This window comes from Elephantulus edwardii, unplaced genomic scaffold (assembly GCF_000299155.1).
Source record: "Elephantulus edwardii isolate Elephantulus edwardi_28Jun2011 unplaced genomic scaffold, EleEdw1.0 scaffold00001, whole genome shotgun sequence".
NCBI classification, from domain to species: Eukaryota; Metazoa; Chordata; class Mammalia; order Macroscelidea; family Macroscelididae; genus Elephantulus; species Elephantulus edwardii.
The window spans coordinates 9451350-9463677 of NW_006399751.1; positions in this window are offsets into that span (position 1 = coordinate 9451350).

The following is a 12328-nucleotide window of genomic DNA, read 5'->3' on the forward strand; positions in this document are numbered from 1 at the left end:
AAAAAAAAAAAACAAATACAACTTTAGAATGAGAAGAGTTTAATGAAAGGGTTTGACTTGTATCATCATTTGACCACTCACTTGAGAGCTGGTTTTAAGCAAAGCATTTAACTATTTCTTTACTCAATTTTCTTATATGTTACTGGAAAGAGGAATTTCCCCATAGATTTGTTGTTATTTGAAAAGACAAGACACATATGAAATATTTAAATATTATAAAGAGTTGCACGATGCAATACAGTTCTTATTACTCACACAAACAATTATATCACTACTATGGAGGTTTTTATCAGCCTTTCTAAGATTTACCATGCTTTTTTTTTTAATGATTGCACATGCTCTTTCTTTCAGAAGAGCAGTGATTTTTTTAAAAGCTATCTTGCATGTAATTATATACTGGGCAAGTATAAGTGGTGAATTAACTCTGTTGATAGTTCTTCTCTGTAGTATGTCCGTAACAAATAGCTACATAGCTCACTGGAGCAGTCAAAATTAAAAATGTATATGGAAGGCTTAAGTACTCAAAAATAGCTTACAGTTAAACATCACACTGCTTAAAATTTTAAAAGATGCTATTATCTTTTTTTAATCCTTGAATATTCTATGCATTGTTGCTAGATATAAAATGGTTTAAAACTGTTTTCTCTTTTTTTTATAAAACAGATTCTGCTAAATAGAAATATCGTTGCATATATAGTTTTCCTCTTTTATGATCATTTCTCATGTCATGAGGAAGACCCTCAACCAGATGTTCTGGAGGGAATTTAAGAAGGGTGTCAGAATAGGAGTTCTGGGGCTAGTGTTTTAAACTAGATGTTATGTCATTCAGGGCTCTTGGAAGAATCAAATGGCACACTCATATTTGGATCTTCAAAAAGAATTTTCAAAGGATACTGACAATACTACTATTATACTGAAGAATAATTATAGAGGCATTGTTTACACATATGGGAGCTCTGGTGGCCTAGTGGCAAGAAGCTGAGCTGCAATTTCAAAGGCACACAGTTTGAACCCACCAACTGTTCTGTCAGAGAAGGATGGGTAATCTCCTTCTACGTGATTATCTGCTTCTGAAAACTTGCCAGCGTGTCAGCTATGGGTCGGTTCTGACTTGATGGTACATAACCACCACGGCTACCACCACATTTACAAATGCAAGGAGCTCTGGTGGCCTCCTGTGTAGGGAATTGTACTGCAACAGATAGATAGCATCTCTGTCACAATGCAAATCTACCAGCAACTTTGAAGAAGAAATATAAGCAATCTTCTTCCCTGTGATTTACGGTCTGGAAAGAAGAAACAAAAAGGTAACTTAATGGAAATGAGTTTGAGTTTTTGAGTTTTATTTACAAATATATAGAATGGCACCAGACATCTCCAGAAATACTTTGATAATTGAGATGGTTGCAAAAACTGTATCCCAGAAGGGGTAAAAAAAAAAAAAACAATCTGAGACAGTTTATGAAAAAGACCATATTAAGAGAACTGTAGCTCTTCAGTGATAGCTCTCACAAAATTATCAGAGGAATAAAAAACGTTCAGTCTCCTGCTGGTACTTCACAGTGGTCAAACTTTATTAGAACACAAAGGCAAGGAATCTAATCTCACTGATACAGTAGATACTAGCCAGATTTAGGGACACCAATCAGGAAAGAGATGGGCAAAGTGTATCTAGGATGGGGGGGGTGGGGACAGAGAAGCAGAGATGGTTAGAGAAGCCCACCTTGAGCAATGTACTTTTAAGCAAAGCTCTAAATTACTTTAAAAGAGAGCCTACTGCTTTTTTCTTTTTAACTAACTTAATGTCTTTGCTGAATAGTATATTGCCCAAGGTGGGTTTCTCTAACCATCTCTGGTGTTTAAAAGGAATATATGTAGGCACTAACACGTATGACAAGAGCACAGAATAAGAGGTACACTGCAAGGAGGACTGGGGAGAAAGGAAGGAGGGAGTTAAGGGAATTGTCCAAGAATGAATAAATAAATATTTTTTTTTAAAGTGAACTTGGGGAGGGGGAAGGGGAAGGGAAGAAGGTGGGAGAGAAAGTGTTGCAACAATGAATGAATGAATGAATATCCAACTTTCCTGTAAACTTTCGTGAAAATCACAATTAAAATATTTGATAAAGAAAATAGCCTATTCTACATTGGTAGTTGAAATAGACTCATTACCCATTGACTAAATTGACTGATGAACTTGGAAAAAAATGGTAAAGAGAAGGTTTTCATGTAGAAACAGGTATGGGGAGATTGACAGGGATGTGAAGGGTGAGAAGAGGGGAGCAGAGATCAGCTAATAAATGTCTTGGGAGACGGGAAAGGCAAAGTGCGGTGAGGATTTGATGAGATGCTGTAGTAAGTGGCATCGAGCAATTACAACTGACATTATAAAAAACTCACTATCTCTATCTCTATATCTGTATCTATATATCCTCTCTCTCTCTCTCTCTCTCTCCTCTCTCATCTCTATATCCAGTGGCATCCACTTCCTAAATAGCATGCCTCTGGAAACCTAATGAACTTTGATAAATGTCAATAGTTATTGAGGGGCTTTAGGCCTTTTGTTCATAGGGTCGCTATGAGTCATGCTCAACTCAAAGGCAATCAACAATAACAACAATATATATATAGTATTGATTGAAAACCAATGTTAAAGAATAGAAAACCTGGTTGTTACCTAATGGAGAAGTTACTTTATGAAATAGATGTTTCAAGGCCAATAAAGAGATCATTGTGCAAATCATAAAAACTCTGCATTTCCTCATTTATACTCCCCAGTCTCATGTACCCTGGCCTCTTCTAATTTTATCTCATACATTCTTCAAGCTAAGATTCCTCCAGAATCTTATAAATCCTGGCCTACTGAGATTAAGGCTTGGCCCTCATTTCTCTGGCCTCTCTCATGCCCTTGACTCTTACTTTCCTCTTGAAACCATTGCTTACAGTATTTGCATCATTATGCTTCTTTCTGGTTCTCTTTTGGCCTCTCTTCTATTTTGCTGGTTTTATTCCCTACTATCCAACCCATGGACTCTCTTTTTCTCAGTATTCTCCTTCATTTCTTTGCATTGTCATCCATGTCCTCTACTGCTTTTATTGCCTATTCTAGGTCAGGAACACATACCTTGAGTGTTGGAGTCTCACAAAAGTCAAGACCATGCTTCAAGATGGCTTGTTTGATCTTTCCCCTTCGAAATCTCTACACTGTAATCAATAATCTTCCTCTTTATGTCTGTTCCCAGTGGCTTGTTAATCAGTATGCAATATAAGCCTTGCTTTAACCTAACATTGCTAAAAATCTCTATCACTTTCAGATCTTCCCTGTGAAACCACAATGGCCTTTCAATCTACCTTCTCTTCTGAGTTTCCAATTCCAGTAAATGAAAACCATGTTATGCTACCTAGAGCTTCTTGCAATCTCTGCATCTTCAGATTTTGTTCAGTCTACACTTTAGAAATTTAAAAAAAAAAAAGAGTTTAGGGAAACCAGGTAAGTGATAATGACAGATGCAAAAGTCTTGGACCATTTCCCCATGACTCGTCCTCCCTTCCCAACTGTTAGGAGATGTGATTGGTTATTTTTATCCCATCAAGTCAATGATGATGATGTTGATGACAATGTTGAACTTGACTCTATGGTGTTGACAGTGGTAGACATCTGATATTGGGCATAATCTTCCACTGAAGGCAGAAATTATGCCTTTAATGTTTGTGACTTTATCCTTAGCATCTAGCCAAATGCCAGTCACGGCACTGATGCCCAAGAGATGTTTGGTGAATGAACAGAAGCATGAATGAAAGATCATGGTAATGAGTAGACGTTTTTCAATTTCATTGAGTCGATGATAGTATATTGTAGACCTCAGAACTGAAGACTGTCAATTTTTGTCTGCCTCAAATGCTTTGAAGGCAGTGAACCATTCTAGCAATATGCATCTCAAACAATTCATTTTCACCTTATTCTGTGGAGCATTATCACCTAGTATTTAGCACATTGTTAATTATCACTCTGTAACCATTTGTAAAGTGTGAAAAAGCCTGCTGCACAGATCCCACTCTGCCTATAACGGTGCTCCTCTCCAAGTCGGAGAAGTGACAAGCAAAAAGGGTATCATTTACAGTAACAGACCTCAAATAACCTGATTACAACTTTTCTTCTAAAAATGGAAAGTGTCGTAATGCCAGTAATTCCTCTCTGTGCACTGAGAAAAGACAAAAAGATAATTATGAAGAATATTGAATGTGCTATTGAAAAATCAATAATGATGTACTAGGAATCAAAAGAAGAGAGCAAGATGGACTTAAAGATGAACTTGACGGTGCCTGTAGCGAATTCAATACAATTGAGTTATAGTGCTTTACATTTTTTTTAATAATTTCATTTTTTAATGGGGCGGAATTTTTAGTGTTAAAGACATAGTCTCTATGCGGTTAAAGAGGTAGTAATACGCTGTCATTTCAACTGAACTTCCATCTATGATATTTTGCTCTTCTATGCCTACCATCTGATACAAAGCTAAATGAAGTATGGAATATTGGTATCTATAGTGGTAAGAAACAGCATTGCCAATCCCTAAGGTATGCGGTTCAAATCTACCAGCTGCTTTGCAGGAGAAGGATGGGCTATCTCCTCCTATGTCTCTGAAAACCTGCTGGGCGGTCAGCTATGGGTCGGTTCTGACTTACAGGTGCACTACAACAATACTGAAACAGCAAGAAAAAGAAAAGCCTTGATTTTAATGATATGAGCTTGAAATCCTAACTACATATCTGAGTGGCACTTAACAAATTGGAAAACTATCGGATTCTTATATAACATTCGCGTTAATTATGACTAAATTACACACGAAATAAAACAGACGCAAACTGATACCAGCTGCACAACCCTTTCTATAGCCAATACAATGTAATATGAAAATGACTATTAATTGACAGATGTTGCTAAAGCTTATGGGTTTTAGTATTCAAATAAGCTTTTCATTTCCCCTCTGTTATAGATGCTGTGAGTGTATGCTAAAAACAGACTTGTTTGTGGTGGTAAGGTGGGTTTTGCTTTCAGATTATATTCTACTTCCTATCCATCGGAGAGCTGGACAATGAATAAAAATAAGTGAAGAATTAATGTCTTTGAGCAGTCATGCTGGAGAAGAGTGCATGGACTGCCCAAAGCAAAGTAATGAAGACAATACAATTCATGGTTTACTTCTTTGAGGACTGTCTTAGTCAGACCTTGTGAATTGTGTGGCATGGTAAGAGCTTATGGATCTTAGCTAAAAAAGAATTCTCTCTAAAAACCCAATTCATTGTTGTCAAAGGAGAAGCAACTGGTCTGGAAATCACAAAGAAGACAATTGCCTATATTTCTTCCTTTGAGCTGCAGGTGAATTTGAACCACTGCCTTTTAGTTAGAACTGTGATTTACAGAATCTAAAGCTAGAGCTCCTGTACATTAAACAATGTAGACAAAATTCTAATTCATAAATATCAGATTTGAGAGAAAACATATGATCAAACAAATTTATTCTGCATACCACATGTCAGTCATTATTTCTATAGGTAGGAAAAGAAAAATACCAGAATGGGGAGATAAAGTACAATTAAGTATGAAGATGGCTTTAAGAAATGGTTGATCCGAGAACTAGATTTTGGAAGGAGGAAAAATGATGGCCCTCAAAATAAGTTTGTGTATTTGTAAAGAAAAGAGACTTTGGTTTGTTTTCAGATTGACCCTTACATATTTCTCAGCCAACCTTTCCAAGCTCTAGAAATAGTGTAAGAGGAACTACAATTTGATGTCTAGGCAGTCAGCCACCATTCTCCTTCATAAAGTTGACATGCACAAAGTAAGAAGCAGTAGGTTTCTTTGTGTGTTCTTAAAGTGAGCTGCACAGTCAGAAGACATGGTGAAGCCATGCTACCAACATTGGAAAGAAGCACTTGTGCTCAGGGAGGGTTAATGACCAGAGATCAGTAAGAATATGAATGTCCCAGTACATACCCTCAAGGGAATACAAGAACCAAGAACAATGACGTTCTTTCCCCATTTCAAGACTTGCCAATAATGTAATTTCTGAGAATCTAGATAAATCTCCAGAGAAAGGGACACACAGCGCTAACTTAAATTGAATGAATGCAATTACAAATCAGGATATAGTCGGATGGAAGATAATGCATAGAATCAGTTGAAGAAGTTTGAATTTTCATGTTTAGAAAGATCAACTACTTACAAATACAAATTTAAAAATTTAAACAATAGACATCTGATTTCAATTGACATACACAAACTTGGAAAGTTGTCACACTGTACTTAGAAGAAGAAAAATATGTCAGGTTGAAAATCAGTCTTTTCTTGGACCACCAGTAAATCCTGCACTAGGTCTTCTCATCAGCTCTAATGAGGCCACTGAGGCGTGGTGATGCAGCGATTAAAACTCACAGAAAGATGAACAATTAGAAACTTGCAAGCAGTTCCACCAGATAAAGAGGTCTGTATTTGTAAAGGTTTATAACCTTGGATACTCTATGGGGAAGTTATCTGTCCTCGATGGTACTGGAGTTTGGAGACACACACACACACACACACACACATGCGCGCACGTGTGTGTGTGTCGTTTCTGTGTGCTGGCAAGTTAGAACTGACTCACAGTGACCCACTCATAGGTTTCCAGCAGAAGGAAATTGTGCAGGAGGAGATATTTATATGTGTGGAGAGGGAGAGACAGCCTGAGAGAGAAGGGAATGTTATTACATGTACACTCTTGTTATGTGTGTGAGATTTTCCCTCGTTACAACCCCATGTGACAGAGTAGCACTGCCTTACGCTCTTCTCAACTGCAGTCATTATGGGAGTAGATGGTCAGGCCCAGGACTTTCCACAAAGCCTCTGGGAGGATTTGAACCAGCAACCTTTCAGTTATCGGTTAAGCAGAGTTATGCTTCCAGGGCTTCTAGATCAGCGCTGTAGTGAACATATATTTTTTTTAAACTCTAGCTTCTAATTTTATTTTCAAGATGTTCTTAATGAAGAGTTTATTATTATTATTATTATTATTACTTTTTTAAATAAAGAAGATACTTCTTTTTTTTTTCTTTTATTTTTTTGTGTGTACCATCAAATCAGATCTGACTGGTTACAGGAGGAGATTACCCCTCCAACTCCAGCAGGGCACCTGGTGGATATGAAATGCTCACCTCTAGGATCGCAGTGTGGCTTTTTGCCACTAGGCCACTAGAGCTCACCTATTATTATAACTTTTAAATCCAGGTTGTAGCATTCGGTGCTATCAAGTTAGTTTCCACTCCTAATGATGCTTAGGTAGAACAGAATGAACCCCTACTCTGTTCTATGCTACCCTCACAAGTCTATGTGGTCCAATAAACAGGAGATACTTTTGGTCATTATTACAGCCCATGTGGTCATGCATAGGAACCTCTGAGTTGGCACCAGTTTATCGCAACCCAATACTCAGCAGGACGAAACCCTGCCTGACCCAGAGCCGTCCATGTTCACAGTCTCTGCTCCCTTCAAGTGCATTGCTGTATTTCCTGCTTCTGGCCACCACACTGATGCTCTGCCTCTTATTTTGCTCCATTTCAAGCTCCTTTTCCCAGGAGTCTTGGTAACATGACTACTCAAAGGAAGTCTGACCATAATTGGTGCTAAGGAACACTTGGAGCTAAAGATCTGTTTGAATTTATACAGAAAAGAAAGATGACAGTATCCTTTACTCACCCTGTAGTTGTGGGACCCTAAATGGGCCACCTATCTTCTCTGTTCTTTACAGACTTCATTGTGAAACCATGCAGTTAAAGTTATTTATCTCTAGGTTTAATTCAGATCTAGTCTATATTATAGCTGAACTGGCCATTTTTATTTTATTATGGAAATCCAATTTCTTGGATGATTACTCATTATTTGAACTCCTTATGTGATCATAAAGTTTATATCATATACTATTACAAAAACAGATTCTAATTAAACCTTAGAACTCAGAAACATTGCATTACGTGCAACAAGAAAGGATGGTTATTTTTCCAGTAGCATAAAAAATGTACTTTTACATTGATAGTATCCCTTGATCTCTACTCCTTGACTTCATCCTGTACTTCCAGATGGAGTTCCATTATCCCAATGCTTGTTGTTATGTGCCATGGAGTTGCCTGTGACTCATAGCGACCCTATGTACAAGAGCCCTAAACCCTGCTCTACCCTGTGCCAACCTCACCGTCTCCTACACACTTACTCCCACCACCCCAATCACAAAATCAGTCCTTCTCATCAAGGGTCTTCCTCTCCTATATTGTCCCTTTACTCTCCCAACCATGACGTCCCTCTCTAAGGACCAGTCCCTCCTTGCAACATCCCCAAAGTATGTAAGACAAAGCTTCAGAATCCTTGATTCCAAGGAGCAGCCCAGCTTCACCTTCTCCAGGACAAACCTCTTTATTCTCCTAGCAGTCCATTGTATATTCAACACTCTTCCCCAGTGCCACAACTCAAAAGTATCAATCTCCTTCTATAATCCCTACTCACTCTCCAACTCTCCGATGCATAGCATACAATTGCGAAGACTCTAAAGTGAATCAGGTGTACCTTAGTCTCCAACCTGACATCGTTGCTCTTCAGTACTCTGGAGAGGTCCCTGACAGCTGACTTTCCCAATACAATTCATCTCTTGATTTCCTGGCTGCCCATAGAGCCTAATTTTTTTCCCAGTTATGGAATTAAGAGACTCACTCTGATCTCTCCGGACTCCTTTTCCCTTTTAAGTTGATACAGCAAATAATTTTATTAATTTTAAGATAGAGGTACAAATTTGTCTAGTTGGAGAACTCAACATACTTAAGTAGGAGAACTTGAATTTCAACTTGGCTGGACAACTAGAAAAACAGATATTTTTTTTTTCCTTCCATGACAGATCTGCCCAGCTAGTTTCATAATTACTTGCTATGCATCAGAGATGGTAAGGACAATGACTAAGGATGAGAGAAGAACTGATGCCTTTGAGTTGTAGTGCTGGAGAAGAGTATTAAATATATAGTAGATTGCCAAGAGAACAAACAGGTCTGTCCTGTAAAGGGTGAAGCTACGTTGCTCCTTGGAGGCAAGAATTATGAAGGTCTCTCTCACATTTTGGGCCTGTTTCCAGGAGGGACCGATTCATGGAGATCATCATGCATTGAAGGATAGAGGAACAGCACAGAAAAGGAAGACCCTAGATGAGATGGATTGACACATTAACTTGGGTAAAGGGGGTAGATGTGTCAGAGACAGTGAACTGTGAGACTGACAGTGAGGATAGGGCAGCATTCAGAGCTATTGTATATATGGTCACTATGAGTTTTAGGTGACTTGATGGCACATAACAACAGCGATAAATAATAGCATGTTGTTCGTTGTTGGGCACTGTCGAGTTGGAACTGACTCTTAATTGACCCTCCGGCAGATTTTCAGAGGCAGTTAATCACACTGGAGGAGATTGCCCATCACCCTGCAAAGCAGCTGGTGCATTTGAACCTTGTGCCTTCAGGATTGCAGCCCAGCTTCTTGGCACTAGGCCACAAGTGATCCCTCAAGATAACAAACAGTATTTAAAACAAACAAATTTATTAGCAGTTATGTAATGTTGTTATGTTACTATATGCTTTGAACCTGTGTACCTTTGTCAATCTTTATAATTGCAATATTGCCTAATTCATGGTTTAGAATGACATTAAGGAGTTGAATTAAACCCAATGCAGGGCACAGAAAAAAAATAGTAATTAAACATTAAAGTCATCATTCATTACCCAATCAGTAGAAATATTCTTTCTCGTGTGTGTGCAAATGTTTATTCTATGAGTGTGAGGATGCTTCAAAATATTGTTGATACTTAGTGCTAGGACCCTGTAAAAGCATACAGATCCTTTGATTAATACTCAATGGATGGTAGTTTGCTCTTTGAAAGCAGAATGTTTACCTCAAATTTATATTTGCCACTAACCTTAACACAAGCCCCAAGAACATCATATACATTGTCTTTAATCTATTTATGATATCAACTTGCCATTCATTGCCTTATGAATAAGGGAACATACAATCTTTCTTTTAAATTTGAGTTACAGTGGCAAGCTTCAATAAATTTCATAATCCTCAACTTTAAATCTTGATATAATGTTAGTTCTCATGTATTCCCACATGGAACATATGTGTCAGATTTATTAATAACATCTTTATTTTTTTCTACAGAGCTTTCACGAAGCCTCAGAAACATTTTCAACAAAAGGTTCCAGAGAGGATTACAGAAGAGTGAAACTAGATCCAATTCACTTATTGATTTTATGGTGAAAGTAAATGCAGGAAATTTACAAGACTTTTCTGTGCAAACTAAGATTTCCAACTTCCAACGTTCAGAGTTATAAAATTCTGAAACTGTTGGAAATGAAATTTCAAAGGAAAAGGAAATAGCATTTATTGATTATGTATCTTTTGTCAATACATTGAGTGTGTTCTCAATAAATTCACCTTCTCTTTACTCTAATTACAAAGGCACCTTCTTTTCTCTGTAAAGTTAAGGTAACAGAGGGATTTGTGCTTCAAGTCTTCAAAAATCTGTTTTCTTTAAAAACATCATCCCTCAATCTTTCTGCTAAATTCTCTCATTTAATAAATGAATACCTAGTTATTGAAGCCCTGGGATTAAGCAGTTTGTTCAGGTGACATATCAAGTTAATGGAAGAGTCACGTTAAATAGTCAACAGCCATTGAATCTTGGTCTTGATGCTTATTTACATAGAAGAGTAACATATCATTGGTATTGACTGAAAATTATAAATATTTTAAATCAAATTCATTTTGCATTGTTGAAGGACTTTAGAGATGTGTTCTCTTTGTAATAAATTTTCAAACTACCATTGATCACTGGTGCTTCTTTGGATACCTTTGGAAACATTCGATAGGAACTACACCAATTCTTTTTTTTTTTTTTGTCCTTTTCTTGACACAGATTTACCTGAGAAAAACCTCTTTAATAAGATAATTACAATACCTCTTCATAAGGACAAATCCTAGCAGACACATTACTTCACAAACTGAAAGCAATGTACTTGCTCTTGTACACGCTCGCGCGCGCTCTCTCTCTCTCTCTCTCTCTCTCTCACACACACACACACATTGTTATCAAGTTAGAAGTGATTCATAACTGACTCAGGGTTTTCTGTAATGCTTTAGATGGTTACTATCATTATGCCAATTTGGGAAATGAGGAAACTGAGTTGTATGGTGTTAAAGGGATGCTACACAGTTGTTTTTCAGTGGCATCCAGTCAGTTTAGATTAGCAATGCCCATATATACAAGAAAACAATACTGCTGAATCCTGTGCAATCCAGAGCCCACTGCTGAAGCACTGAGAGCCCACCTCCAGTAGATTTTCAGAGACTGGGAGGAGATTGCCCATCTTTACTCCTTGGAGCTGGAGGATTCAAACCACGAGCCTTTGGGCTGGTAACACAACTTCTCATTCATAGGCAACTGTTGTTATATCACTGAGTCTGAACTGACCCATAGCTGACCCTCCAGTGGCCTTTCAGAGGCCGTTAATCACACAGGAGACGCCCCCCCCCCCAATCCTTCTCCCACAGAGCAGCTTCTGGACACAAACTGCTGCCTTTGGGATCGCAGCACAGATTCTTACCACTTGAAAGCACTAAAATAGAAATCATATTCTACATCTAGAGGAGTAGTAAAATAAAAAAAGCACAATCCATTCTTGAGCTGCTCCTACTAATTTCACTATCATTACCATTGCCATGTGAAGCGTTTTTTTTTTTAATTAGCTATTTACAATGAAAAGAAATCTTTATCACACTATAATGATTCAGATAGTACCATTCCAAAGTTTTCATCCAAGAAGACTGAAAGTCAGAAAATGAAGATCTTTCCCAGGTCAGTTTTTATGTGGAATACTTTTAACTGGATCTAAATTCCATGAAGAAATACCTGTTTCCTATGTGTCCTGAGATCATGTGGTTCCATGCAGATTATTGAACTAATGCTTTAAAAACAAAATGAAATATGAAAAACTGTGTTGGAGTAAATGAGTAGATTTCACTCTGACTGCAAAAGAGCACACTTCTGCTACCTATTGCAGTGATTAGCCACCAAGGTTAAAATTACCATATTTTATATTCCTAATAACAGTGATGACTGAGAATCTATTTGCGTTTCCAGCTGACAGAATTAATTTGTAGCTATTTTTTTTTTCAGTACTACTTCTATAAAAGTACAGTTTAAATTTAAGGCTGGATTACTCAGTTATTATTGCTATTAGAAAATAATTCATATCATCA